The 13565-nt window shown below is 40.8% G+C and overlaps 1 pseudogene; it reads right to left on the bottom strand.

Moving 5' to 3' along the window:
• Positions 1–891: 891 nt before the first annotated feature.
• Positions 892–1974, bottom strand: LOC128586492 (actin-related protein 2/3 complex subunit 1A-like; annotated as a pseudogene).
• Positions 1975–13565: the final 11591 nt, after the last annotated feature.

Here is a 13565-nt window from a genome sequence, read left to right as displayed (position 1 = left end):
ATATAGAAAATATATATAGAAATAGCCAAGCATTATACATAAAAGAATATGTCCAACTATTTTAAAAATAAGATCATAAGAAACTGAAAAAAATTGCAGGGCTAAGAGAAGTCACAAGCCTTGACATTCCTAGATAAGAGAGAGTAAAACCTTGAAAAGATAAACCACCTCCCTCCGGAGAGCAAAACCTTGAAAACATGTAATGCATGATAAACCGCATATGCAGACACAAAGATAATTTACAAACATAAGCAGAATAAAGATTGCATTGTTTGAACCTTGGAAAGAAAATGTATAAATACCAACATATACTCTCAGTAAAATTTGCAGCTGCTTACTTCATCACATGCTGTGTGGCAGTCTGTCATTTATCCTGCGTCGACCTCTCAACCAACCTGTACCGTTCTCCCTGAGCACCCTCGGACTGAGGCCCATCGACCGGCGGTCCGCGGCACAACAACAACAATAATAAACAAAAGGGGACTTAATTAAACTGAAAAGCTTCTGTACAGCCAAAGAGACAACAACCAAAGCAAATAGACAATCTACACAATGGGAAAGGATATTTGCATATTTTTTTTTTCCAAAACCATAGTCAGTATTTTAATTTAATTTTCTACTGGACCAATTTATATATCTCCCTCACCCTTTCCTTTAAGTTAGTGCGACAATTCTCCATAATAACTACTTAAAGAGAAGCTTTGGTCAAGAATGGAATGAAATAGCCAAAAAAAAAAAAAAATCACTGCTGCTTTATAAAAACCAATACCTTCACCAATTTTATACTCAAACAAAACCACACAATATTTGCACGATATGTGTTTTCAGTGTTTTCTTGGGGCTGGCTTTCCTCTCCATTCAATCGCAGAGCTGTGTTTGTCATGCTGGATGGCAGAGGCTCACTCAGCTTCACATTATCTGGAGGCCCTGGATAGAAGATTCTAAGGTCTTGAAATCCCAAATTGTCATGGCTCCATCAATGCCAGTAGTGCAAAATTTGCGACAATCTTGCTTGTCCACCTCATAAATAGACATTTGAGCGACGCTATTCTGGTGCAGTGTCTCCAGGGCTGTATTGTGGTCCTTGGTCATGGCTCTATGTTGCCAAAACGTTCCATGGCAGACATGTTGCGCTGGATGCTCAGTTTTGGAATGTCTAACTTGGACACAAAGGTCAAGCAGCCGTGGTCATCATAGTTAAAGAGCATTGGGCAGCAGTCATGAGCAGCAGCCACAGCGCTATTCTCCGAGACAAATGACACACTTAGGAGTGGCAGGAACTCTGTTTTCAGAGTTGAGACCTGTACACTTTTTAAAGCATCAGCAACAGACACGGTGCTGTCATGACTGACCCAGGCCAGGCGGCTCCCACTGGCGGAGAAGCTGATCCCATGGACAAAGCCACCTGTGCCACTGCCCCCAAACTCTGGCATCAGCTGACCAAAAGGCATCTTGCTGCCCCAGGGTGTACTGGCTGGCTTTTCATCCACTTCTTTAATACAGGCAGAAAACACTCTGCATTTGAAGTCACATGATCCTGCTGCCAGCAAAATCTTGTTGGGATGCCAATCCAAGCTAAGGACTGTAGAGCGAATTGGCTTTTTTATGTGTTTGCTTACCCACCAGTCATTTTCAGACTCGAAGTAACAAACAGAAATGAGTCCTGCTCCACTTCCCACAGCAAATTTGTTCTCTAACGGGACCACTTCACAAAAGTGGCTGCGCTATTAATTCTCAGGATCACCAGGGTTGGCTTCCAGACACCATCTTTCTGACTCCAGACATAGGCATTGCAGTCTGCCCCACAAGTGACGATGCGGTCGCTTTTGGGAGCCCAGTCAATACCTGTGATGTGTCCATTGTGCTCCTTGAGTTCATGAGCTTTTATCCACTGGCTCCCATTTTTCTTATAGATGTGCATTTCGTGATTATTGGGGCTAAGGACAATTTGGGTACGATCCCTGTTCCAGGCATGACAGGTGATTTGCTCTAGTAAAAACTGATGTGGGTACATTATTCTCAGAGTTTTCAAATAATAGAAAGCTGGGGTGGGGGAAGGTCGGACGGGATCAGAGCGGAGAATTCACGGACTCTGGTCAGTCAATGCGAACAGGTTCCGCAGGCATGGGTGGAGGACCGAGGCCCAGAAGAAGAGGCTCGATATATTTTTTTTATATTTTTTTATTCGATATTTAAATATTTTGAATCAGACAAAAGCTTGATAACTAGGATCCATAGAGAATTCAAATTAATCCACATGTAAAAAGCCAAGAATTCCATATATCAATGGACGAGAGATATGATTAGAACCTTCTCTAAAGAAGATAGACAAGTGGCTAACCAAAATATGAAAAAATGTTCATCATCTCTATCTATTAGAGAAATGCAAATTAAAACCACCCTGAGATACCATCTAACCCAAGCAAGAATGGCCCACATCACAAAATCTCAAAACTGCAGATGCTGGCGTAGATGTGGAGAGAAGGGAACACTTTCACACTGCTAGTGGGACTGCAAACTAATATAACCTTTTTGGAAGGAAGTATGGAGAACCCTAAAAGAACTCAAAATGGACCTCTCATTTGATCCTGCAATCCCATTACTGGGAATCTACCAAGAAGGAAAATAATCCTTTTATCATAAGGACACTTACACTAGACTGTTTATTGCAGCTCAACTTACAATTGCCAAAATGTGGAAACAGCCTAGATGCCTACCAACCCAGGAATGGATTAACAAGCTGGTATATGTATACCATGGAATACTATTCAGCCATTAAAAAAATGTAGACTTTACATCCTTTGTGTTAACCTGGTTGGAAGTGGAACACATTATTCTTAGTAAAGCATCACAAGAATGGAGAAGCATGAATCCTATGTACTCAATTTTGATATGAGGACAATTAATGACAATTAAGGACACGATGGGTGTGGGGGAAGGGGAGAGCTGAGAGAGAAAGAAGGAGGGAGGGGTGGGGAAAGGAAGAGAAGAGAGAGGGAAGGAAGGAGGGGGTGGGGTTTGGTGTCTGCCACATCTTTTGGGGGCAAGACACAATTGTAAGAGGGACTGTACCTAACAAATGCAATGAGTGTAACCTGGTTTCTTGTACCCTCAATGAATCAACAACAACAACAACAACAAAAGAAGGTATAACAGACCAGCTGTTCTATGCAACTGTTTTCTGTTCTATTTGAAGTTAGGTTAGTAACACTCACAGGCATGGTAACTTTCTAATTAAAGTTTTAGAAGTTTGAAAAAAAAAAGTTTTAGAAGTTTGCTTTTAGTCCAAAGGTTTTTAGGACAGACCAGTGTTTATAATATTGGAACACATACATATAATTATAATGTATACAAAATTAACTACCATTTCATATTTGACAGTGTTTCCTATACATTTTTTCCCTATACATTTTTAATAAATTAAATACGTCTAATTTGTTTTTCTCAGAATTTCAGTGGTCTTAATATTTCTTGTTTTTTTTTTTTGAGAACAGAGTCTCACTTTATTGCCCTCAGTAGATTGCCATGGTATCACAGCTCACAGCAACCTCCAACTCTTGGGCTTAAGTGATTCTCTTGCCTCAGCCTCCAGAGTAGCTGGGACTCCAGGTGCCTGTCACAACACCCGGCTATTTTTTTTGCAGTTATCACTGACATTTTAGCTGGCCAGGGCCAGGTTCTAACCTGCCACCTTTGGCATATGGGTCTGACACTCTACCCACTGAGCCACAGGCACCGCTCAGTGATCTTAATATTTCAAAAAGACTAAGTTTAGAGTTGTTTAGTTGGCCTGGGCTGGGTTTGTACCCCACAGTCCTAGTGCACATGGCCAGCCTTGTAATCACTGTGCTATGGGCGGTGAGCCCCAAATTTAGAGTTTGGTTTTGGAAGGTTTGTCAAATATCAAAGGCTTAAAACATTTGTTCAAATAAAATTACAAGTCAAAAGATTTAAAGGCAGTACATAGTCAACTGGATAACATGTAAATTTTCTTTACAAATTTTCTTTTATGAGCTTCATTTAACCTGCACAGATAATCTATAAATATTCTAAACTTTCTTCAACCTTTGTGTTGCCTTTCACTTTTTAAATAACTATTCTGTTTCAGGACAAAATTTATGTAAGATTCTTTTTTAAAAATGTAATGTTATTTTTCTTTCTGTATAATTATTCTCACTTCCAGAAAACTCACTTTCTATAACACAGGATCACAGTTCACTATGGAGTCAGCCATTCACTCGGCCAAACTGATAATTAGAGGGTTTAAAAGGCTTGAATTTTATTTTTTGATAAAGACTCAGTTTCCCCAACATTTTAAACTACTAAATTATTACATTTTACAAATGAGAGATATTTTATGGAATATAATATTGATACAGAATTTTCCCATTTAGGGCTAGACAGGGAATTCCTATTTTCCAGGTTCAGGTAAGCTCAGAAATCAGATTTCTATGTTTAGGCACAAATACATTGCCTAGTCTGGGTTTGAACCCCCCATCCCCGGTGCACATGGCCAGCCTATATTCTCAGAGGAATGAAGTAGTTCTAAACACTTTGAATGGCTCCACCCTGAGTAGGGAACACATACTCTAATCTCCTCCCCAGACAAAAACTGCAGCAAAAACCAAATGACCTTGCTCAAGGTGTGGGGCTGCATTCATTCATTTGTTAGAACACTCATTTAGTTTGTAAAGATATTTTTCCATTTATTAAGTTCTGGTCAAAATATTTCTCAGGAATAATTATTCACCCCCTAGATAAATGACCCATACAGGAGACTTCTGACTTGGGCTTCCTCCCTCCTGCCAGTAGCTTTCTGGGGTCAGTTCCAAGTAAGGCAATGCCAGCAGTACCTGAACGGGTCACAATGGTTTTTGGGCTACCTTTCGTGCTGTTTGGTAGGTGAAGGCATTTCTCTTTGCAGTTGAGGAGTTGTCTGTCTGGTGCCCCTGACAAGGGATGACTGACTCTCTCTACTCTCTCTGCATGCCCCTATGTCCAATAAAATCCCATTTTATTACTGATTTGTGGCCCGTGGGCTCAATTCCTGAATCCCCCAAACCAAGAACTCACTGAAGAAATTCCAGTAACAAAGCCACAACACAGATATTCTTTCTGATGTCTTTTCATTTCCCACCCTAAGTTTTACATGGCCACATGGCCACCAAAGACTAGATCTGTGTCTGAGATAGAAAGCAGAAAACCTGGAACTTCTTGTTTCTTTCAGAATAGTCATGGGGCAAAGTTGAAGCAGTGAAGAAGGGGCCACTCACACAATCATTTCATCTTGTGAAGGGGAGGGTGAAATTCCACCTATTGTTACCCATCTCAGTCAGTCTCCAAGTACTCATGCACACATTCCAACACATTTCTTAACCTGGGCAGTCATGATTTCTCACTCGGATTGCCATTAGCCATAGGAGGCAAATCAACATTCCCCTAGGTCCTTTCAGTCATACTATATCCACGTGCTCTCATAGACTTTTTTTTTTTTTTTTAACATAGCCTTCCTGGCATTTTCTTAGTTATTGTGCTAAGACATTTACATTCCACATTTACTAAGTTTTACATATACCCTTGCAAGATGCACCGCAGGTGTAATCCCACCAGTCCCCCTCTCTCTGCCCCTCTCTCTCCCCTCCCTTTCCCCCTTCTCCCTATTCTTAGGTGTAAATGGGTTATAGGTTTCATGTGAAAGCCATGAATTAGTTTCATAGTAGGGCTGAGTACATTGGATACTTTTTCTTCCATTCTTGAGATACTTTACTAAAAAGAATATGTTCCAGCTCTATCCATGTTAAACATGAAAGAGGTAAAGTCTCCATCTTTCTTTAAGGCTGCATAATATTCCATGGTGTACATATACCACAATTTATTAATCCATTCGTGGATCGATGGGCACTTGGGCTTTTTCCATAACTTAGCAATTAGGAATAGGGCTGCAATAAACATTCTGGTACAAATATCTTTGTTATGATGTGATTTTTGGTCTTCTGGGTATATGCCTAGTAGAGGAATTATAGGATTGAATGGCAGATCTATTTTTAGATCTGTAAGTGTTCTCCAAACATCTTTCCAAAAGGAATGTATTAATTTGCATTCCCACCAGCAGTGTAGAAGTGTTCCCTTTCCTCCACATCCATGCCAATATCTCTGGTCTTGGGATTTTGTGATATAGGCTAATCTTACTGGAGTTAGATGATATCTCAAAGTAGTTTTGATTTGCATTTCTCTGATGATTAAAGATGATGAGCATTTTTTCATATGTCTGTAGGCCATGTGCCTGTCTTCTTCACAGAAGTTTCTCTTCAAGTCCCTTGCCCAGCCTGCGATGGGATCACTTGTTCTTTTCTTGCTTATACATTAGAGTTCTCTATGGACTCTGGTTATTAAACCTTTGTCGAAGACATAACCTGCAAATATCTTCTCCCATTCTGAGGGCTGTCTGCTTGCTTTACTTACTATGTTCTTGGCTGTGCAGAAGCTTTTTAGTTTGATCAGGTCCCAATAGTGTATTTTTGAAGCTGCTTCAATTGCCCAGGCGGGGGGGGGGGGGAGTCCTCCTCAAAATACTCACCCAGACTGATTTCTTCAAGGGTTTTCCCTGCACTCTCCTCTAGTATTTTTATAGTTTCATGTCTTAAGTTTAAATCTTTGATCCAGTGAGAGTCTATCTTAGTTAATGGTGAAAGGTGTAGGTCCAGTTTCAGTCTTCTGCAGGTTGCCAGCCAGTTCACCCAACACCATTTGTTAAATAGGGAATCTTTTCCCCACTGAATGTTTTTAATTGGCATGTCAAAGATTAAATAAGGGTAAGTAGCTGGATTCATCTCTTGGTTCTCTATTCTGTTCCAGACATCTACTTCTCTGTTTTTGTGCCAATACCATGCTGTTTTGATCACTATCGATTTGTAGTATAGTCTGAGGTCTGGTAGCGTGATTCCTCCTGCTTTGTTTTAATTTCTGAGTAATGTCTTGGCTATTTGAGTTTTTTTCTGATTCCATATAAAATGAAGTATTGTTTTTTCAAGGTCTTTTTTTCTTTTTATTAAATCATAGCTGTGTACATTGATAATCATGGGGCATCATTCACTAGCTTCACAGACTGTTTACCAAGTTTCACATATACCCTTGTAAGATGCACTGCTGGTGTAATCCCACCAATCCCCTTCCCTCTACCCACCTCCCCCCTCCCTCCCCTCCCTTTCCCCCTTCCCCCTATTCTTAGGTTGTAACTGGATTATAGCTTTCATGTGAAAACCCTAAATTGGTTTCATAGTAGGGCTGAGTACATTGGGTACTTTTTCTTCCATTCTTGAGATACTTTACTAAGAAGAATATGTTCCAGCTCCATCCATGTAAACATGAAAGAGGTAAAGTCTCCATCTTTTTTTAAGGCTGCATAATATTCCATGGTGTACATATACCACAATTTATTAATCCATTTGTGGATTGATGGGCATTTGGGCTTTTCCTAAGACTTAGCAATTATGAATTGGCCTGCAATAAACATTCTGGTACAAATATCTTTGTTATGATGTGATTTTTGATCTTCTGGGTATATGCCCAGTAGAGGGATTACAGTATTGAATGGCAGATCTATTTTTAGATCTCTAAGTGTTCTCCATATCTCTTTCCAAAAGGAATGTATTAATTTTCATTCCCACCAGCAGTGCAAAAGTGTTTCCTTTTCTCCACATCCACGCCAACATCTCTGGTCTTGGGATTTTGTGATATAGGCTAGTCTCACTGGAGTTAGATGATATCTCAAAGTAGTTTTGATTTGCATTTCTCTGATGATTAAAGATGATGAGCATTTTTTCATATGTCTGAAGGCCGCGTGCCTGTCTTCTTCAGAGAAGTTTCTCTTCAAATCCCTTGCCCAGCCTGCGATGGGGTCCCTTGTTCTATTCCTGCTAATGCGTTTGAGTTCTCTGTGGATTCTGGTTATTAAACCAGGTTTTATTATAACCAGGATTCTGGTTATTAAAATCAGGTTTGTCGGAGACATAACCTGCAAATATCTTCTCCCATTCTGAGGGCTGTTTGCTTGCTTTACTTACTGTGTTCTTGGCTATGCAGAAGCTTTTTAGTTTAATCAAATCCCAGCAGTGTATTTTTGAAGCTGCTTCAATTGCCAGGGGGGTCCTCCTCATAAAATACTAGCCCAGACCGATTTCTTCAAGGGTTTTCCCTGCACTCTCCTCTAGTATTTTTATAGTTTCATGTCTTAAGTTTAAATCTTTGACCCAGTGAGAGTCTATCATAGTTAATGGTGAAAGGTGTGGGTCCAGTTTCAGTCTTCTACAGGTTGCCAGCCAGTTCACCCAGCACCATTTGTTAAATAGGGAATCTTTTCCCCACTGAATGTTTTTAATTGGCATGTGAAAGATTAAATAATGGTAAGTAGCTGAATTCATCTCTTGGTTCTCTATTCTGTTCCAGACATCTACTTCTCTGTTTTTGTGCCAATACCATGCTGTTTTGATCACTATTGATTTGTAGTATAGTCTGAGGTCTGGTAGCGTAATTCCTCCTGCTTTGTTTTCATTTTTGAGTAATGTCTTGGCTATTCGAGTTTTTTTCTGATTCCATATAAAACGAAGAATTGTTTTTTCAAGATCTTTAAAGTATGACAGTGGAGCTTTAATAGGGGTTGCATTCAAATTCTATATTGCTTTGGGTAGTATGGACATTTTAACAATGTTGAATCTTCCCAGCAATGAGCAGGGTATGTTTTTCCATTTGTTAATATTTTCAGCTATTTCTTTTCTTAGAGTTTCATAGTTCTCTTTATAGAAATCTTTCATGTCCTTTGTTAGATAAATTCCCAAATATTTCATCTTCTTTGGCACAACTGTGAATGGGATAGAGTCCTTAACTGTTTTTTCAACTTGACTATTGTTGGTATATATAAAGCCTACCGATTTATGAATGTTGATTTTGTAACCTGAGACGCTGCTGTATTCCTTGATCACTTCTAAGAGTTTTGTAGTAGAGTCCCTAGTGTTTTCCAGATATACTATGATATCATCTGCAAAAAGCGAAAGTTTGATCTCTTCTGACCCTATATGGATCCCCTTTATCGCCTTTTTCTCCCTAATTGCGGTGGCTAAAACTTCCTTTACAATGTTAAAAAGCAATGGAGACAATGGGCAGCCTTGTCTGGTTCCTGATCTGAGTGGAAATGCTTCCAATTTAACTCCATTCAATATGATATTGGCTGTAGGTTTGCTGTAGATGGTCTCTATCAGTTTAAGAAATGTCCCTTCTATACTGATTTTCTTAAGTGTTCTGATCATGAAGCGATGCTGGATATTAGCAAAAGCTTTTTCTGCATCGATTGAGAGAATCATATGGTCTTTGTTTTTTAATTTGTTTATGTGCTGGATTACATTTATAGATTTACGTATATTGAACCAGCCTTGAGACCCTGGGATAAAACCGACTTGGTCCTGGTGTATAATTTGTTTGATGTATTGCTGGATTCTGTTTGTTAGGATCTTGTTGAATATTTTTGCATCTATATTCATTAGTGAGATTGGTCTATAATTTTCTTTTCTTGTTGGGTCTTTTCCTGGTTTGGGGATCAGGGTGATGTTTGCTTCATAGAACGTATCTTCCTTCTTTTTCTACCTTTTGGAACAGGTTGAGTAATGTAGGTACTAATTCCTCTTTAAAAGTTTGGTAGAATTCTGACATGAAACCATCTGGTCCAGGGCTTTTCTTTTTAGGGAGGTTTTTTATGGTTGATGCTATTTCCAAACTTAATATGGGCCTGTTAAACATTTCCGCTTGATTCTGGCTAAGTCTTGGAAGGTGACTTGCTTCCAAGTATCGGTAAATTTCCTTTAGATTTTTATAGTTTCTTGTAATATTCATTAAGGATTTTTTAGATTTCTGAGGAGTCTGTTGTTATTTTGTCTTTGTTGTTTCTGATTGATGAGATTAGAGATTTTAGTCTTTTTTTCCTGATTAGGTTGGCCAAAGGTTTATCTATTTTACAGACCTTTTCAAAAAACCAGCTTTTTGATTTATTGATCTGTTGTATTATTCTTTTGTTTTCAATTTCATTTAATTCTGCTCTAATTTTGGTTCTTTATTTTGTTCTACTGGGTTTGGGGTTGGAATGTTCTTCTTTTTCCAGTTGCTTGAGTTTCCCATTAAGTTGTTAACTTCCTCTCTTTCCGTTCTCTTGAGGAAGGCTTGCGGTGCTATAAATTTCCCTCTTAGAACTGCCTTAGTGGTGTCCCAGAGGTTCTGATAGTTTGTGTCTTTATTGTCGTTTTGTTCCAAAAAGTTGGCGATTTCTTTCTTAATCTCATCTCTGACCCAGCTATCATTCAGCATAAGGTTATTTAACTTCCATGTTTTTGTATGAGTATGCAGATTCCTGTTGTTACTCAGCTCAAGTTTTATTCCATGGTGATCTGAGAAGATGCATGGAATAATTTCTATTCCTTTAAATTTACTGAGGTTAGACTTGTGACCTAAGATGTGATCGATTTTGGAGTAAGTTCCATGGGCTGATGAGAAGTATGTGTATTCAGTTCTGTTGGGATGAAATGTTCTGTAGATGTCTGCTAAATCCAAATCTTGGATGGTTAGGTTTAAATCTAAAATTTCTTTGCTCAGCTTCTCATTGGAGGATCGATCCAACACTGGCAAAGGAGTGTTGAAATCTCCGACTATTATCTAGCTGGAGGAAATCAAGTTGCTCATGTCTGTTAGAGTTTCTCTTATAAATTGAGGTACATTCTGGTTGGGTGCGTAGATATTAATAATTGAGATCTCATCATATTGCGTATTACCCTTAACAAATATGAAGTGACCATTCTTATCCTTCCTTACTTTTGTTGGTTTAAAACCTATTGTATCTGCAAATAAAATTGCAACAACACCTGCTTTTTTCTGATTACCATTTGCCTGAAATATGAATGACCATCCTTTCACCCTGAGCCTGTATTTGTCTTTTAAGTTAAGATGTGACTCTTGTATGCAACAAATATCTGGCCTGAGTTTTTGTATCCAGTCAGCTAACCTATGCCTCTTTAGAGGACAGTTTATGCCATTCACATTAATGGAGACTATTTATAAGTATGGTGAAGCTTTGAGTATCGAGTTTTTCAAAAGTCCAGTGGGCATTTTTAATCCTTTCACCAGTGTGGAAATTGGAGTGTGATCTGAAGTTTCTGAGTGAGTTTACTTTTGTGGTATAGGATTGGGTTTGTCATTATGGAGGATAGGTCTGAGAATATCCTGAAGAGCTGGTTTGGTTATGGCAAATTTCTTCAACATATGAATGTCATTAAAGTATTTAATTTCTCCATCATAAATGAAACTCAGTTTAGCTGGATACAAGATCCGGGGTTGAAAGTTATTTTGCTTTAGGAGATTAAAAGTTGGTGACCACCCTCTTGTGGCTTGAAAAGTTTCAGCAGAGAGATCTGCAATCATTCTAATATTCTTCCCTTTGAAGGTAATGGTTTTCTTTCTCCTGGCAGCTTTGAGGATTTTCTCCTTCATATTAACTTTAGTGAAGTTAATTATGATATTCCTGGGGGATGTCTTATTGGGGTTGAGTTGTGCTGGGATTCTGAAGCTGTCCGCTATCTGAATTTCAGAATCTCTAGGCATGTCTGGAAAATTCTCTTTCATAATTTTATGCAGAAGGGCCTCTGTGCCCAGTGAGGCCACTTCATCTGTTTCTGGAACTCCAATGATTCAGATATTGACCTTCTTCAAATTATCCCAGAGCTCTCGGAGAGAATGATCCATTTTTGCTCTCCATTTCTCTTCCTCTTTGAGATTTTTGGGAATGTTCAAAGGCTTTATCTTCAATGTCAGAAATCTTTTCTTCTGCTTTCTCCATTCTGTTGCTGAGGGATTCTACTGTATTTTTCAGATCTTTGAGGGCTGCAAATTCTTGCTTCAGTGTGTCTAAGTCTTTGGTGGTTTTGTCTTTAAATTCATTAAATTCTTGAGACAACTTTTGAATTTCTCCTTGAATTCCTAATTCCACTTTATTAATCTTGTCTGCAATCCAAATTCTGAATTCGATTTCTGACATCTCAGCCAGTTGTTTATGAATGGGATCTTCAATTACATCTGCCATATCTTTCCTTGGGGGGGTTGATCTATTCTGTTTATTCATGTTACCAGACTTTTCCCACTGATTCCACCCCATGGTTGTTTTACTCCCTTTGATTTTTTCCCCTGGGGCTTTGTCAAGGGCCTGTCCATTGTTGTGGCCTGAGAAACTGGGGCCCTGTCTGGTGTGGTGGGGCTAAGTGGTTCTGTCTTGTTTTCTGTTCCACCCTAGTGAAACTGATACTCTGGACTGAAGCCTCAGCTGTGGAGAAACATTAGCAATCAAGTCACCCCGCCCCCACCTGCAAACACCTGGAAAAGAAAAATCAAACCCTCCTACCACCGCACACCCAGGGAACCACCCGATCTGTCCTCAGGCAATTGGCTCAGTTCAAAAGGTCCAAATCAATTGTCTCAGTCTGCACCTGTCTCGGGTGGGAGAGTTCAAGAGTTCTCTGGGAACTGGACCACAGGGGTCCAGCGACCACTCTGGTGTGGCCCACCCCAGTGCTGCGTGGAGTCAGGAGGAGCCACCCAGCCAACAGATCAGTCCAGGAATGTTGCTGCCCCCACCCCACCCTGCACCACCATCATCCCCAGTCACCAACAGCCCCGCAGTTGCCTGACCCAGCTGCCTTCAGTGAACCGACACTCCAGGAGCTTGCACCTGCCTGAACCACAAGGAATTCTGCCAGGCCGCCGTGCTCTGCCTCCCTCCAGCAGGAGGAGGTGAGGCCCGACAACCTTGGGCACCTGATGAAGGCTGGGATGCTTTCACTCAGGTCCAGTCACGCCCCTGATTAATGTTACTGACAGAACAGAACAGAACAACTCTGCGGTTCCCCCAGAAGAGAGGCTGAACTGAGTTCCAAATCAGCTTGTCTTTGCTTTTGTATTGTCTATAGGCTGATGATCCCCCCGATGGCCAGGTGCGTCTCAGGTTCAGTAAAGCAGACCTCTGGGTCAGCTCCACCCTGGGAGTTTCCTCAGTTTGCAAGTTGGAATTGCCCCAGGCAAATCCCACACTCAGAGTCTCTGGTTGCCCAGGGAGGCAGGGGGTGTGGCCTCAGAACACTTGGTAGTGAGCCATATCGCTAGCAAAAGAGGGCTGCTGCCCTATGCCTCAGGCAACTGCCACTCCAGTGCAGCTTCCCTCGGGCCAACCATCCTCTCTCCGCTCCTGCGCCCCAGAGTCTGCACCTACCGGCTGCAGCCTGGCACTGTCCACACCCCTCGAGCAATCACCCGAGCATCTGGACCCCTGGGGGACAGACCTCCAGACCCTGGAGCGAGAGCAGAGGGGAGTATGGGGAGCGCTGGGAGCCCGGGGTTGTGGGCAGAGAACACACACAGTCCCACACAGTTCCATGCCCGGCTGCATTGTCACCAAAAGACAGCTGTCACACTGTGCCTCAGGGAACCGCCACTCTGGCGCGGTCCCCTCTCTGCTGACCATCCTGTCCTCACTCCTGTGC

The sequence above is a fragment of the Nycticebus coucang genome, chromosome 5 (assembly GCF_027406575.1).
Source record: "Nycticebus coucang isolate mNycCou1 chromosome 5, mNycCou1.pri, whole genome shotgun sequence".
Lineage (NCBI taxonomy): Eukaryota > Metazoa > Chordata > Mammalia > Primates > Lorisidae > Nycticebus > Nycticebus coucang.
This window is presented reverse-complemented; position numbering and strand designations above follow the sequence as displayed.